The sequence below is a fragment of the Schistocerca piceifrons genome, chromosome 6 (genome assembly GCF_021461385.2).
Source record: "Schistocerca piceifrons isolate TAMUIC-IGC-003096 chromosome 6, iqSchPice1.1, whole genome shotgun sequence".
NCBI classification, from domain to species: domain Eukaryota; kingdom Metazoa; phylum Arthropoda; class Insecta; order Orthoptera; family Acrididae; genus Schistocerca; species Schistocerca piceifrons.
Window position 1 is genome coordinate 561,869,095 of NC_060143.1, and position 17,656 is coordinate 561,886,750.

Consider the following 17,656-nt stretch of genomic DNA (forward strand, 5'->3'; position numbering starts at 1 on the left):
ATAAGTCGAAGCGACGACTGTTTATAGAGGTAGCTTGTAGGTATGGTCAACTGTCGCTAGTAAAAAAATTTTCATTTTCACTGTGGTTTCCATTTCGAGACCGATCGTACCTTTATTTCCGAACAGCCCTCGTACTTGGCGGGAGATACTGTTGTTGTAGCCATCTCTACGTGATCACTGTGAGCTCAGAAGTGAGAAGAGCGACGTCACACGATCGATGGACGTATTAGAGACGCTCCCCAACACATTTCTGCAGAGCTTCATCGGGTTTTCACTGTGGTTTCCATTTCGCCGCTAGTCGGGTCTTGGTTTCGAATATCCCTTGTACATACAAATATTTGGTAACGTTCTCACCAAAATTTTTAACTGGAAATTACATGGTTTTCTTTAATGCAGGTGCTGGTTAAACTATGTTTAGAAGGGAAACATATTATGAAGTACACTGCTGGAAAAATGTAACATCCACAAGGCAGAGGTTACTTTGTTAACAGGTGATGTGACAGGTATTTAATAACGAATTTGCAATAGCAAATTCACATGAAACATATACGCCAATGCAACGACTTTCCGAACAGTCTACCGTCCTCTGGCGGCCATGCTATTCTCGCATGTAAATGATCATGAAGGTGCTGAGTGGCATCCTGAAATAAGCCATACTAAGCATCTATCACCCTTGTTGCAATCCGGCAATCGTTCTTCCAGGCTCCAGAGGACGCTGAAGTTCACACGCCACCATGTCCCTTACGTGGTCAACTGACGACAGATTTGGCGCTGTTGCTTACCAGGGTAGTAGTTGTACACCACTGAGAACACGCTGCAACCCAGCAGATGTGTGTGGGCGTGCATCGTCCTGCTGCAATTGCATATCAGTTCCCTGTTGAAGATATGTCAGTACCTCGGACATAATAGGTTCTGTAATGTATGAGACACTGGTTGCTTTACCCTGCAGAAGCGCTAAACGTGACCGCGAGTTGTAATTGATGACCCGTACTTCGTGGTACTTTGTGTGTGGCGTGTGTGTCTTGGACGCGTAACAGATCTACGCCGTGCTCGCCCACGCACATCATATACAGACTGAACCTACTATCACCACCGAAGACGCGCGCCGTTTCACACTCCAGTCAACCCTTTCACGAAGAGTAGCCGTGCTTGGTCCTGCCATTGTGTCGGCGGGTGTCTGGGTAGAGGTATACGTGATTTTAGTCCTGCTGCAAACAGATGGCTTCCAGTGATCCTCGGTAGCACAACAGGTGCAACATGCGTCTGTACTACACAGGCATTTAGATCCTTGTCTACAGGCGTGGGAAGGTTTCAGAGAATATTGCAGAAAGCAGCTACAAACCGTCGATTCATTGTGCCCAATATGTCCAGCAATCCGCCGAGACATGCATCCAGCTAAGGGCACGTCCACTGAAATGGCTGAAGTTGTTCAGCAGTAGTACGTACTCGTTGGTGATTCAAAGCTATACCCTAGAATGAATTTTACTATCACTGTTCACCTTCAAATACAGCACAGTTATTATCTGCAGAGATAAAACAGAGGGCGCACGGGAAAGCCACCTGAGCGCCAGCTGATCGCTAATGACCGTGACAAACAAATCACTAACTCTGCAGGCCCTCAGTATGCACTTGTTATACGCCGATTCCAATGAACACAGTCCTTGGAGGCATTCCACTCTTTCCTCTGGCAGTGTATATTTCGCTAAATCCTTCGTATGGAAATGTGAAAGTACATGCTAGTGTCCTGCTATAGGAAAACACCTCCTGATACCTTACTACATCCGAAAAATAGTTACATGAATCTCTGTCGCCTTTCACGGTGTGGTTAGGATGAGCGCTGCGGGCGCAGCACTTTGTGTGAACGTTGCGGTTTCGCCTGGGCCGCGGCTCACGAACAGCTTTCCAGTCTACGTCCCTGGAAGGGCTGGCTTCTTGACACAGGCTGGCTGCGACGGGATTGCCACCCACCGCGCATGCTCTGATGCAGAATGATGAAAGCCGTGCCAGTATGTCACTGGGCTATATGGATACGGGGAGTTCTTGCACTAGCAGTTGTGTTTCACGGCGAAATCTCAGTGGACAGTGGAACTCAGAGTTGATTGTGTCTCATTGAGGTGGCAAGTATTCCAGCGCCGTGTCAGCTCAGGTAACGGTACTTCACAGTCTGCTCCCACTAGTCGATAACTAGATGCGGGCTCTCTCTCTCTGCCACCTAATCACAAGTACGCCAATTCAAATAAAACAGTGATATCAGAATTACCGCCAGTTTCTGTTAGATCAATTAAACTCTGGTGGCTGTATTTTCCATGCCACAATCCACACACGTGCTCGATAATTGTCTGGGAGGGGAACAGCGGCTATTAATTGGTTGATCAACATCACAGTGTTTAATTTGAAATCGGGGACGATATAACCTGAGCTGATTTCGCTGCTTGGATGGCGCTTGTTCTGTTCGAATGTTCTCTTGGGGAGGTCCTGAGCTCTGGTTAACAGTAATTAATGGTACAGAATGATTCCTTCCCCTCTGTTTCAGAATCAGATCATCTCATTCATAAAAATCATGTTCATAATAGTATGAATGTGGTATCTGTAGATACAAAAATGATTTAATTAGAGTAGTCACATTACAGGACTGAATGACTTCAGTTTTGTTGGATAAATCTAAGGGTGGTTTCAGGTTCATTCAGATGTACTGATTTCTGGGACCTTCTTATCGTAGTGACCCTTTCGATCTGTAAGTTTAAATCTTTTCCATATGTGCGAGTCAACTTGTAGAGGTCTACTAGTGGCTGTTGCGCACATATGACCCTCAGCTGGATGGCACCGTCACGAAGAGACAGTAGCCTTACAACAAGTCACTGGAGACACCACTGATGCTTTCAAGCTGTTCTACTGGATTGATCTTTCAGCTCAGATTCTCCTAAAAGTGTGTCCAGTGCTTTAAACAGTGCGCTACTTCATTCGGTATCCAAGCCGATGTGGAACCAATCAGAAATTATACGAAGTATGTAACTACAGTGTAGAAGTTAAGTTTAGATCTTTAATAGAACTGGATAAGGTGTATTTCCTGACAAACTTTCCTGTCCACTAAAACTTGTTGCGTTGAATTATAATCTTTGTCAAACAAGGATTATTGGCGGCGTGTAACTTCATCTGTGGCAGAACACTTGGCCGCTGTTGTGTTTGCCTCTTTTTGTTTCTCAGGTTTTGCCTCTCACAAGGCTGAATGTGCTTTACTGCAATCTGTGATAAGACAGTTACGGAAAAAGCAGTCATTCCGTTTGTTGTTTATCTCAATTAACTTATGCTCCTGTTACGAGGAAGCTGTCGTCTTTGATTCCTGTTTTCTCTCAGCTACCTTTTCATTCGTCAATTCGCCCGTGCAGTTTACGGAACTGCGATGTAGAATTTGCATCTCATGACAACTTTTGCGATCATTCCATCATTCTGTTTACCATGAGCGCCAATTTATTTACTCTTTCTTGGTAAATAACTAAAATACTTTGAATAAGACTGGGAAGTTGATGTAATTATAAATTTTTCATATTTTTTGAGTTCCCTTTTTTTTGTACCTGCATGGACTTTCATTTTTAACAAATTCGGTTCAATTGGTTTAGGATCGCCTACCTGCATTTCGATGACAATCATTTTATTTGGTGTGCTTAAGTTTTTAGAAACACAGTTAAGTTTCTCTCTTTAGCTAACGACTTATTGTCTGACGCGGAACTAGAAAACAAATATCAGATGTTTTCCACAATTCGAGCCTCTAGTTGTGCTAGCAAACGATTAAGCTTCATAGTTACAGTTCTTATGCCGGCGTGATGTAATTATGTTTCCGTTTGTCGGAACCAAATATTGGGTTTTTCAATCCAGAGCGACGTTAATTTCACGCTGAACTTCCCCATTATAACTTTTCCTGGACCTTCAGCATTTTCTTTGGTGGTGTCTATTTGTTTTATATCGTACTTTCCAAATCACGCCGAGCTCATCACTTGTGGGAACTTAATAATAGATCTACGTAAACCAAACGCCATTTTTTATCACAGTACTTCCTACTTCACAGCTAATTCCTTTTCTTTTTTTTTTAGAGTCAAAACGAAGGCGTGGTAACTGGCAGAGAGTTTCATACACATTGTTGAAGATATATCCGTAAAGTAAGTGAATAAAGAATTTAGAAAAGCTTAAAATAAAAAAAAAAAATTATATGAACTTCCATCCCCCCCCCCTCCCCAAACGCAAATTCACACACAAATTCATAACTACCCACACAAAACCAACAACCCTCTCAGCTTATTCCCTCAGACTCCGCTCCTTCCTCCCTCCGTTTCCACTCCAGCTGACACTCGTCTTCATACCAACATGCAACAAAGCGAATAGACAACTACCTCCGAGATCATGAAATACTATTCCTAATGTTGATAGAAGTCAGTGGTGACCATACAGAAGCTATTGGCTGTGAGTTCATCAAATTAATACGTCAGACTTCGGGTGTTAACAGCATCTGTGACACTGAAGATACTTAAAAGCCATGTAAAGACAGGAATCCCCTTCTGACTCCCTAGTTAAGTGTACAATGGGGTCACCTTGTCTCAGTGTAGAACTGTGAGCTTGTGCGGTACGTGATTCTTATTTCGTTTCAGATGGTCTATCCAGGCACAACTGGTATTCCAGAAGACTAGCGAGAGAGAGTGGGAGACAGACGGAGTGTGATGAGTCGAGTTTGGGTACCTCAGCCTGTAAGAATAATGCGCATGAGAAACCAATATGTGGATTAAATTTCCACTGCTGCAGATGAAGTTACACGCCGCCAATAATCCTTGTTTGACAAAGATTATAATTCAACGCAACAAGTTTTAGTGGACAATGGAGCAGACGCCTGTGCTCCTACACAAAAAGCAAAGACAAAGTTGATGAAATTAAAGAGTCTGAATATCATCTATTTGCAGCGCATAGCTGTCAAACTCTAACCTACAGCTTAGAATTGTTGAATATTGGCCTTCGATTGAGACTTACTCTCCAATAGGCACTATTGTCGCAGTCACTTCAAAAGGCATTCTAAGACCTGAGTTTCTTATAGTCTTCACCTTCAGCAGAAATAAAACACAAATGCTTAATGTATGTCAACACTCAGCTGATAGTGAAAGGAAATGTAACATGAACTGAAGCAACGAACACAGTTAATTCATTTCATATCTTTTGTAAATTTTCCGAAATAGCAGAGGTTGCTTTTGATCAGCATGTTCTAGACGACGGCAGCAGAAAAACAGGGAGTGTCAAGTAATGTTCGCGACAGTTGCACATTTTCTGGACACGGTATCTCTAGAATGGCTATTCCTCTCTGCCCATCTCGCTTGATGTCTTGCGGCGTAATAATGAATCCCAGAGAGCTTGTTCCCTGAAAGCTACATATAGACTTTTCAAGATCAACCGTGAGACCATATGTGTCAAGGTTTTCGAAAACAGTGCTTGTATGACAAAACTGTTTTTTCTTCTTGTGAAATCTACCCTTCATAAATAAATCACTGAAAAGAAGCAGCAATACGTGTGTATTTTAATGAAACTGCAGATTCTGAAACGGATTTCAAAGTGACAACTTGCAGAAAAACTCACCGCAGCGACTCCGTATCGCAGTACAAACTCAACGACAGTCAAGAAAGGAGTCATTTTACAGCAATAAATTCTAAGAACACAATAATTGTTTCCATATCCCCACCATGAACAGTAACGAGGGATTCACTTGCCATGAGGGTATCACTAACATTAAAAGTATAATTGTGGTGCAGACAAAATTTGCCCACAATAATAAATTTTCAAGTAACGTACATTTGCATTTTGAGACCGAATAAGATGCTACTTTAGGCTCTGGAAAAGAGGAAGGAGTAATCTCCACGACGTTGCTCACCAAAATAACCAGAGAATACGAATCATATGCGACCCTGTTATATTCCAGTCAGATACGAGTTTCATTCCTGGTCTCTCCACCGGAGCTGCTGAGCCACCACTTCACGTCATGTAGGAACTATCCATTCGTCTCCATCTCCACGCTGGAGACGGATTTTCACGTTCGCTGTGCATTCAGGGAATCCGATCTGTCGTGACGTCTCGAAAAGTTACTGTGGTATATTAATTAATACTGCCGATTGCAGAGCCGGAGAGGCAGTGGGACTGCTCAGGAAATTTCCAGTGAGCACATAGGCAGACGTCGTATTCAGAAGTTTATCACCCTTGAAGTGCTTGAATATGTGAACAAACTCTTGAGGCTGATCATGTCGGAGAAAAGGCGAAAAATTTCCCCCACGTCTGCTCCAGAAGATACCCCAATCTGTGTCGATCGTAGGGAAACAGGGAACTTATGAATCACATAAGCCAATTTTTTGGTAGAAATGGGACGAATACGAGAAATATGTAACACACAAAATGAATGGAAAACCTAAATTGTTGAAAGAGTTACATTTAAAGGAAATCGCAATCAATGCGCTACAACCCCAAGATTTCGAGTTCTTCTCCCGTGATTGGAGCCCATATGAAGTAGTCATGACAGCAGACGTAGAAGGAATTAAACAAGCGTAACTATATCGTAATTTTGTTGTGGTCTGCAGCCCAAAGACAGGTTTGATGCAGCTCTCCAAGGTACTATGCATCTTCGAATAACTACTACAACCTACATTCTTCCCCATCTGCTTACGTAATTTTTCTCTTCGTCTCCCTTGACGATTTTTACCCCTCACACTTCCCTCCTATACTAAACTGGTGACCTCTTGATGTCTCAAAATGTGTGCTATCAACTGATCCCTTCTGTCACTCAAGTTGTACCACAAATGTCTTGTCTCCCCGATGCTATTCGGCACATCTTCATTAGTTACGCGATTTACACATCTAATTTTCAACATTCTTTTAAAGCATCACTATTCACAAACTTTGATTGTCTTCTTATCTGAACTGTTTATCGTCCATGCTTCACTGCCATACATGGCTACATTCCAAAAAAGGCTCCCTGACACCTAAATCTATACTCGATGTAAACAAATTTCTCTCCTTCAGAAACAGTTTCTTTGCCGTTGCCAGTTTACATTTTATGTCGCCTCTGCTTTGATCATCTTCAGTTATATTTCTGCCCAAATAGCAAACACATCTACTAATTTTGGTTAAAATGGCTCTGAGCACTATGGGACTTACCTTCTGAGGTCACCAGTCCCATAGAACTACTTAAACCTAACTAACCTAAGGACATCACGCACATACCCGAGGCAGGATTCGAGCCTGCGACCGTAGCGGTCGCGCGGTTCCAGACTGTAGCTAATAGAACCGCTCGGCCACTCCGGCCGGCTCTACTAATTTTAGTGTCTCGTTTCCTAATCTGTTTTTTTCAGCATCACCTAATTTAATTCGACTACATCACATCATCCTTGTTTTGCTTTTGTTGATGTTCACCTTACATCCTTTTCTCAAGGCATTGCCTATTCCAATTATCAGCTCTTCTAAGTCCTTTGCTATCTCCGACAGATTTACAGTATTATCGATAGACCTCAAAGTATTTATTGCTTCTCAATATACTTTAATTTTTACTGATTACTTAATGTTCACATTGAATAACATCAGGGATATGCTACAAGTCGTTCTCACTCCCTTCTCAACCAGTGCTTCCTTTTTATGCCCCTCCACTCCTGTAACTGCCATCTGCTTTCTGTACAAGCCATGAATAGTCTTTTACTGCCTGTAATTTATCATCCTTGCTACCCTAAGAATTTCAAAGATGGGATTCCAGTCAACATTTCTAAAAACTTTCTCAAACTGTACAAATGCTATTAACATTGGATTGCTTTTCCTCAGTGTATCGTCTAAGTGAAATCGTAGGGTTAGTATTCACCCGAGTGGTCCTACATTTCTCCGAAGTCCAAGCTGATCTTCCTCGAGGTCGGCTTTGACCAGTTTTTCCGTTGTTGTGTAAACTACTCGTGTCAGTGTTTCGCAGACACGAGTCATTAAACTGATACTTCTGTAGCATTCACACTGTCAGCACCACATTTCTTTGGAACTGCCATTATTACAATCTTCTTGAAGTCTGAGAATATTTCACATGTCTCATATGTTTTCCACACCAGATGGAATAGTTTTGTGATGGCTGGCTCTCGCAAGGTTATCAGTGGATTTGACGGAATCTGATCTAGTCCTGGGACCTTGTTTCGAATTACATCTTTCAGTGCTGTGTCAAATTTTTCTCCCACCTCATCTTTATCTACGTCCTCTTCCCTTCGTATTACATTGCCTTCAAGTTCATCTCCCTTGTATAGACACTCTACATGCTCCATCCACTTGTCAGACCCCCTTCTTTGCTTACTATTTGTTCTCCGTCTGAGGTCTGGATATTCATATAGCTGCTTCTCTTTTCTCCAATGGTCTCTTTAATTTTCCTATAGTTAGTATGTACCTTTCCCTTATCAAAACATGATTCTAAATCCTTAAATTTGTCGTCTAGCCATTTCTGCTTAACCGTTTTGCACTTCCTGTCACTTTCTTTTTTTAGACGTTTGTATTACGTTTCGCCTGCTGCATCTGCTGCGTTTTTGTATTTTCCTCTTTAATAAATTAAGTTTCTCCTGTAATATCCAAGGATTTCTGCTAGGCCTTGTCTTTTTACGTATTTAATCCTCTGCTGCCTTCACTATTTCACCTCTCACGGCTGCCTATTAGTCACTTATTTTATCCTTTTCCCTTGTTCTAGTCAATAGGTAGTTGTGATTCGTATGAAGGTGTGAGGGAGATCCTAATGGGAATGACTGATCGAATTAGGAAGCTGTTCTGTTGGCACGCTGTGAGGTAACACAAAAACACTCGTACTTCTATTCTACTCCCACTCGCACATAACTTGCACTGGGTCCCTGAGAATAAGAAACCGAAATTATGCCGCTTACAGATATTTAAAGAGAGCTCGGAACATATTGTAGGTAATATTGGTACGGAGTGACCTCCCCAATGCACTTCAGACTGTCTTGGAGTTCACAAGTAGTCATAGAAGCAGGTGGTGTTACAAACAGGCAAATTATCGTGTAGGATTGTGGGTTCGTCTTGAAGCAAAACACTTTTGTTTGATTTCTTCCTCAAACTAGTTTCAGTGAATATATAGCTATCATCTTTCTTTATTCCAAAACACGCCAAATTAGCATCTTTACACAACATTACCAAAACGTTATGACATGTATATTGTTTGTTCAAGATACTGTCTTGTGTGAACGGTTTTATAATACCCTGCTGTTTTTGCGTCACTGAATTACTTGTAATTTACCAAACGAAGAGTATGAAAACTGTTGCGCATTAAATTCTGCATTATCTGATTACCAAAACTTTGGTACTTAATTGAATTTCCCATACAGTTATGTTAGAAACGGCAAATTTTCACACTTTTTGAAAAACACTTGTTTCGACATTATAAAATCCGAAGTATCTAAGAATAGCTCTGTTTCACGCAAAATTTTATGGGAGAAAGTGGGAGATATGAAGTTGTGTTTTCCAAAAGTGAAAGAATGTGAGGAAAAACCTAGCTCGTAATTATCGCTGTTACTCAGTTATGTATGTATTATGTATCACGTAATTAGGGACGAACATCAACAGGCTACTTTGCGTTCGACGAATTTTTCCAGTATTCACAATCCTTCTTTCTTGAGTTGAGCATAGTTCGTAACCTATATGTTATCGAGATAATATTTATGAAAACTGCAATCAGTAGAATAATATTATATCAACAAAAAACTTGTTTACAAGTGTATTTGCTATAAAACTTTAATTTAATTATTGTTTTATTGGGAACTGAGATTTTACTCAATTATCAATAAACTAAGTTACATACGATTATATAAAATTACGTTGAATTAAAAAAATTAAATAACGAATCTTCACTTAGAGTAAGAGAGAAATGTTGAGTAGTGTAAAAATCTGCTTTTGTTAATTTTACAGTATTACATTAACTCTGGTTCTTCCATTTCTTCTTCCTTATTACGTAATGTCGTTATCTATGTCACAGTCTTAAATGTCATTAGTGGAGATGTCAACTGGAACGTTGTTCTAGGAATTGCCTTGGCATAGTTTGCAAACGATGGTACACTTACTGCCGATTTTCCTGCAGGAGAAACCTCTATTGTACCCAAAGCTACATATAATTGTTTTTCAACAGGTCCTCAGGCACCTCTTCTTTAGTCGTGGGAACTGGCAAGAGGCCGAATTTCGAAGCCTTTCAGCCCCACTGCAACGGATCTAGAGGTTTCTCTTCCCACCTTGTACTTTCGTTTTCCCTTCTCCTTTACTGTAAGGACATGTAGTCGGCGTACAACACTTTCACGGAAACAAAGAATAAATAAATAAATAAATAAACCACTCAATCCCTGGACTGACTTCCTCTGGCGAATGTGGCTACTGACGCTTGGTGGGGGCATCAGCTGCACGAGTCGTGGAAAAACTGTACTTTTACAACTGTGGATCAACAAAATGCAGAAAACAGGTGTACTCATTAGAAAAGGGAACATCGGTGAACTCTGCAAGAATCTATTTAAATGAAAGTAAAAAAAAACATGCTGATGATAGTCTTTAACTACCTGATGTAAACTTCCGAGGCCGTGCTGAAAAGTAATGCCTCCAAATTTTAATTGTGTCCTCGAAATCGGTTGAGTTATTACGTGAAGACCGACTTTGCTTTAGCATGAGAATGCCACATCACACACGGGCGCCGGTACATCTGCCACAATCCGACATTTCGGGTTCACCGTTATCGATCATCGTCCATACATTTCGGACTTGGCCCCTTCCGATTTGCGTCTGTTTCCATAATTTAAAGAACACCTTCGAGGACTTCAAATTTACAGTGATGAAGCGGTGGAAGATGATGTGAAGTGGTGTCTCCGTCGACAACATCAAACATTCCACAGTGACGGCATCAACGAACAGGTCTCCCATCGACAGAAATATGTTCGTCGCCAGGGTGAAAATGTGAAAAATAAAAATGTAGAAATGAAGACTAAAACTGTAGATTGTTAATAATGTTTGCTATATTTAAAAACTGTAAGAGATTTTAGATAAAAAATTGGGAGACACCGCGTTTCAGCGCGCCATAGTAATTCAGTGATGACGATGTTTCCTTGCCGCTAGGTTTTTGCTCAGTTTGTTTGACTTTTTGAAAAAAACCGTTTCGTGCTCCACAACTTTCTTCTTTCTTCGAAATTTTGGTTAAAATGGTAAATTCTGGGGTTCTCATTGTTCTACAGCGTTGAAAGGGAGAAAAATTACTCTCTCCTGACGTAGCTTCTCTATAGGAACGTTTACACGAAATGTAATGCCTTGGTAAGAAAACGGAGAAAAATTTAATACACTATATTTTTGGTAACTTTGGCTGTTTCGATTCAACGCGTAGTTTTGGAGTAATTTGTGTTTCCTTTCCTCACGGCTAAAGTCACACTCAGAAATCGTGGCAAACCCAGGTTATTGATATTAGAGTCGAACGTAAATTAAAAGAGTTTCCAGAATTAAACTAATTTTCGGAAGCCAACTTCTTCCTCGGAGCTATGGACGGTGGATGTCAGACGGCTACTGTTTGTCGCAGGTCACAGGGCACCGCATGTCTGTACGTAAAATACCGTAAGCGAGTTGTCAGCAGTGGTAGCTGTACAGTTCTAGACAAAGCTTGTTATGATTGTTCTCTCCATAGCGGATTTGTTTAATGATTAGGATTTCTCTGTTGGTTCTGCATCACATATGGGGAAATTTCGTTTTACAATGGTGTGGTTCACTGAGCAATCGCATGTTTTAAAATTGTGGAACAAGAAATTCTTGCAGTTAATGTATTCGAATTCTCAGTGTGCATTTCACGCAGGATAATTAAGAATAATCCATTAAATTTCGGGCATGTGGCAGCGCAAATAAAATCTCTTCTACTGACATTTCGGCCGCGTATCGTCCGGCCATCTTCAGAGCGAGTCACAAGACTGACGACAAGGTGCCAAGCGCGGCCTTACATGCTCCACCGCGGCGGTACTGCGCATGCGGGTCACAGATGCTGGTCGGCGGCAGAGCCATACGCTTACACATGTGCCGCCTGTGGCGAAGGCGTACGGACATTCGATGTGCTTATCGATGTTTGATCGGCGGCGGTGACACGATGACGACTTCTCTGCAATTTAATTACTCCAAGAGCCGGATTCCATGCTTTGTCCAAATTAAAACCATTATCTCTGTTTATTAAATTGTTGGCTAATCGAATTTCTATAGCTTCCTTGAATACAGATTCCCAAAAAGAAGAGGTGGATGTTAAAATCTTCACATCAATGTAATTCATGGAATGACCCGTATCAATACAATGTTCGGCCACAGCTGACTTGTCTGGTTGTAATAAGCGTGTGTATCTTCGGTGCTCCACACACCTCTCATGAACGGTGCGTGTTGTTTGACCTACGTGTGACTGCTCACAATTTCCGCAAGGAATCTGGTACACACCCGCCTTACGAAGCAGTAAATCGTCCTTCACAGAGCCGAGTAAAGCCGCAATCTTCGTGGGGGGCCGGGAGATCACCTTAACACAGTGCTTCTCAAGAATACGGCCTATCTTTGAAGAAAGATCACCCACATAGGGCAGAAACGCCCTAGTTCTGAAGAAATTTTCTTCCCCATCACATACCTGCTTTTTAGGTTTTGCATCGAATGCTCTACGAATTTGTTGCGCAGAATATCCATTCGATTTAAAAATACTCTTGAGGTATGTTAGATCTCCTTGTAAATTGTGCGCCCGATGCACTAAGGTCTTAAGGACACCCATGGTCTGAGAAGGGTGATGACAGCTACTGGCATGAAGGTATAGATTTGTGTGCGTTGGTTTCCGATATACGGCATGTCCTAATGTGCCATCACTTTTACGGCGAACGACAACATCCACAAAGGGGAGGCAGCCGTCTTTTTCTATTTCCATAGTAAATTTAATGCTAGCATGGATGGAATTCAAATGCTCAAGAAATCGATGTAATTCATCCATACCATGGGGCCATACCACGAATGTGTCGTCCACGTACCTCCAGAAGACCGTAGGTTTAAAACTTGCTGAGTCCAGTGCCTTGTCCTCGAAGTCTTCCATGAATAAATTAGCTGCCAGAGGGGTGAGGGGGCTTCCCCTGGCAACACAGTCAATTTGCTCATAAAATTCACCATCAAACTGAAAATAAGATGATAAAAGCACATGTCAAATAAGGCCGTAATGTTCTTATCAAAATGTTGGCCGATAAGAGCTAAAGAGTCCTTTAAAGGTACCTTGGTGTATAATGATACCACGTCAAAACTAACAAGCACATCCATACTATTTAGCCTGACATTTCTAAGTCTCTGAATAAAATCCATAGAATTACGAATGTGGTCACTACATTTTCCTACCAATGGTTTTAATAAGGAAGATAAATATTTGGCAGAAAAATATGTTGGTGAACCAATAGGGCTCGTTATAGGTCTCATAGGCAAGTCCTCTAGACGCTCATCCTTACCCATCTTGTGATCTTTAGGAAGACCATAAAATCTCGGTGGTACTGCACCTCGTACTTTTAAACTTCTTATGACTTCCTTCGGTAGTGATGAAGCGTTCAGCAAGGCAGCAGTCCTTATTGTACCTTGTTAGTAGGATCTTTGTTAATCTTCCGGTATGCACCAGAACTAAATAGACCACATATCTTTTCCTTGTAGACTTCCTGAGGCAAAAGAACGGTAGCATTACCTTTATCAGTATCAGTATCCTCACGCAGCTTTCGTATCGCACGTCTTTCTTCCTTGGAAACGTTGCTTCTTTGTGGACGATGCTTCGTCATTGCTTGACTGGTTTCTCGTCTGATTTCTTCCGCAGAATCCTCTGATAGTGGTCGGACAGCTTCTTCAATGGCACTGATGAAAGATGATATCGGAAATGTCTATGGAGTAGGGGCAAAATTTAGCCCTTTACTTAAGACAGACAACAGAGTCCACCTGAGAAGACTGGACCAATCGGCTGTACTTGGTAATCTGTCTTTTTGTGGCCACTTCGCGAACCCAGGAGTCAGGAGATAAAACAGCTGCTACCTTCAGATGCAGATGATACAGATGTTCAGAAACAATGTCCAACTTCCGAGGAGTAAAACGAATTCTTTTTCTGACAATAGCGGAACCAGCCCTATGTAAAATTCTATTTACTGCAGCACTCTTAACAAAGTGAACCAACCTTGCAAATTTTGGGACAACTCCATGGTCGCGGCACTTCAGTAAGAAACTGAAGGAGCTCAATAGTCTTGCTCTCTGGTGTCTTAATTTGTCCAAACTATGAACCCATGAAACCATCTCCTCCCCGAAGAGGTATTTGATGTGCATTTTCAACTTCTCGCGGCGTAATGAATAATCCATAAAATTTCGGGCATGCAGCCGCGCAAATAAAATTACTTCTACTGATATTTCGGCCGCGTATCGTCCGAGCATCTTCAGAGCGAGTCACAAGACTGACGACAAGGTGCCAAGCGCGGCCTTATATGCTCCACCGCGGCGGTACTGCGCATGCGGGTTACAGATGCTGGTCGGCGGCAGAGATATACGCTTACACATGCGCCGCCTGCGGCGAAGGCGTACGGACATTCGATGTGCTTATCAATGTTTGTTCGGCGGCGGTGACACGATGACGACTCCTCTGCAATTTAATTACTCCAAGAGCCGGATTCCATGCTTTGTCCAAATTTAAAAATCTGTATTCAAGGAAGCTATAGAAATTCGATTAGCCAACATTTTAATAAACAGAGATAATGGTTTTAATTTGGACAAAGCTTGGAATCCGACTCTTGGAGTAATTAAATTGCAGAGAAGTCGTCATCCTGTCACCGCCGCCGATCAAACATCGATAAGCACATCGAATGTCCGTACGCCTTCGCCACAGGCGGCGCATGTGTAAGCGTATGTCTCTGCCGCCGACCAGCGTCTGTGACCCGCATGCACAGTACCGCCGTGGTGGAGCATATAAGGCCGCGCTTGGCACCTTGTCATCGGTCTTGTGACTCGCTCTGAAGATGGCCGGACGATACGCGGCCGAAATATCAGTAGAAGAAATTTTATTTGCGCGGCTGCATGCCCGAAATTTAATGGATTATGCATTACGCCGCTAGAAGTTGAAAATGCACAGGATAATTAAGGTCACAGTATAAGAGTAGACGTAGGTGGGAGTTCAGCAGCAGTTACGTAAAAGCGGATGATGTGGATTCTGCGAGGAATTTAACTGTCACATTACCGACGTGAGAAAGCAGTAAAGGGACGCTTTGGCAAATATGTGGTCAGGGTTGACTCCGCAGCTCGCTCGTTTTGTATCCACGCCACGGAGGCGGAGATGTTTGCCCAAATTACACAGAGCGTTAAACCAGATGACAGAGCTCGGGTGATGTTCATTCGACCACCTAACACGCTTAACGATTTAGAAGATTTGTGATACCATACTGTGGGATTCCGGTCCTTAAACCAGGTTGGAAGTAGTGAACCACCAGAGAATAGGATTGATCACAAAGGGTCACAAGGCACAAAGAGTAATTCTTTTGGGCTTGTTTATGTGACCTGAAGGGACATTTCAAACAAACAAAAAATGGCTCTGGGCACTATGGGACTTAACATCTATGGTCATCGGACCCCTAGAACTTAGAACTACTTAAACCTAACTAATCTAAGAACATCACACAACACCCAGTCATCACGAGGCAGAGAAAAGCCCTGACCCAGCTGGGAATCGAACCCGGGAACCAGGGCGCCGGAAGCGAGAACGCTACCGCACGACCACGAGCTGCGGACGGACCTTTCAAGACTGATTGCTCTTGACGAAGGCGATGCTTGAATTCGTATTAGGTAACGATCGGGTGTGTTTTAGAAACTGTGTTAAACAGGGTAGTGCGGAGGTACGGCAGAGGGGTTAGCTCTAACTACGCTTTTGAGGACTCTCGAGTTGGTGTGCGAGCTGTTACCCAAGTTTCTGAGATTATTTCGTTCTATCTGCTGCTAAGGAACGAAGGGAATACTTCTTGTTATTATCTGTTGGTATTTTATGGTATCACAATTAGCTGGTGTCTCCATTCTGTAGGTAAGGATGGTCACAAGATTTGGGGGGTGAGGAGGATGAGAGTTTGTGACATGTCGAATAGCAAAACTTTGTTCCCCGATCCCAGAGGTCTGGTTTCTAGCAGTATGGTACCGGTGACGCCAGCTGCGGGACTTGTGATTGCTGGGAGCACTGTCGTTGCCCTGCTGGAGGAAGGCGTCGACAGCTGTGGGCAGTCAACTGGATTAGATGTTGATGATGTTGATGATGATGTTATTTGGTTTGTGGGGCGCACAATAGTGTGACTATCAGCGCCCTTACGAAGTTCCAATCTCTTCAACTGTCCAGTCCCACCACTTTCCCGTATGATGATGAAATTAGGGCGACAACACAAATACCCAGTCCCCAGAAGGGGGAAATCCCTAATCCGGCAGGGAATCGAACCCAGGATCCCGTGATCAAGAGGGAGCAACGGTTGCCACTAGACCGCAAGCTGTGGGCAGTCAGGTAGACTCGAGTAGAATGGACACATCTCCCAGAAGCAAGTGATGAGTCGATAGGGCAGTGGCACGACTCACGCTGGATGCTCGCCATGTTCTTAGAGGAGTCTGTGTCGAGGAGCTGCTGGAGGGACCCCAAGGAAAGCAGGAAGCCATGTCCATAACACTGGATGGACGCCGTGAGCACGACCAGCACACCTGTGACGACAGCAACCTGTTGAAGCGGCTGCTGTATTTTCCAATCTCACACACGGCATTGCAGGAACACCAGGACGACTCCACCAAAGTGCTTTTCAGTTAATGTTGGTATCTTGATGTTCTTGGGTTCAAACTGAGTAGCAGTGTCCCATGTAAAAGTGCATTAAGTGACGTCAGTTCCAGCTGCGACTTGTTCCGGCTATTGTACACGGGCCCATGCCAGATGAATACAGTAGAGCGTTGACTATCCGAATTGATTAGGGGATGGGTGTTTGGAAAACTGGTTTATTCGAAAAATCCAACTGTGTATTTTTGTGAACAAATCTATCAATAAAGACTGCATATATTTGTAGTGACACTGCCCTATCATCATCATGAACCCCCATGAACCGTGGACCTTGCCGTTGGTGGGGAGGCTTGCGTGTCTCAGCGATACAGATGGCCGTACCGTAGGTGCAACCACAACGGAGGGGCATCTGTTGAGAGGCCAGACAAACGTGTCGTTCCTGTAGAGGGGCAGCAGCCTTTTCAGTAGTTGCAAGGGCAACAGTCCGGATGATTGACTGATCTGGCCGTGTAACACTAACCAAAACGGCCTTGCTGTGCTGGTACTGCGAATGGCTGAAAGCAAGGGGAAACTACAGCCGTAATTATTCCCGAGGGCATGCAGCTTTACTGTATGGTTAAATGATGATGGCGTCCTCTTGGTAAAAAAATTCCGGAGGCAAAATAGTCCCCCATTCGGATCTCCGGGCGGGGATGTCGTTATCAGGAGAAAGAAAACTGGCGTTCTGCGGATCGGAGCGTGGAATGTCAGATCCCTTAGCAGATAAAAACTGAAGAAAATGCAAAAAGGTGGGAATTTAAGGAGATGGGACCTGGATAAACAGACTAAACCAGAGGTTGT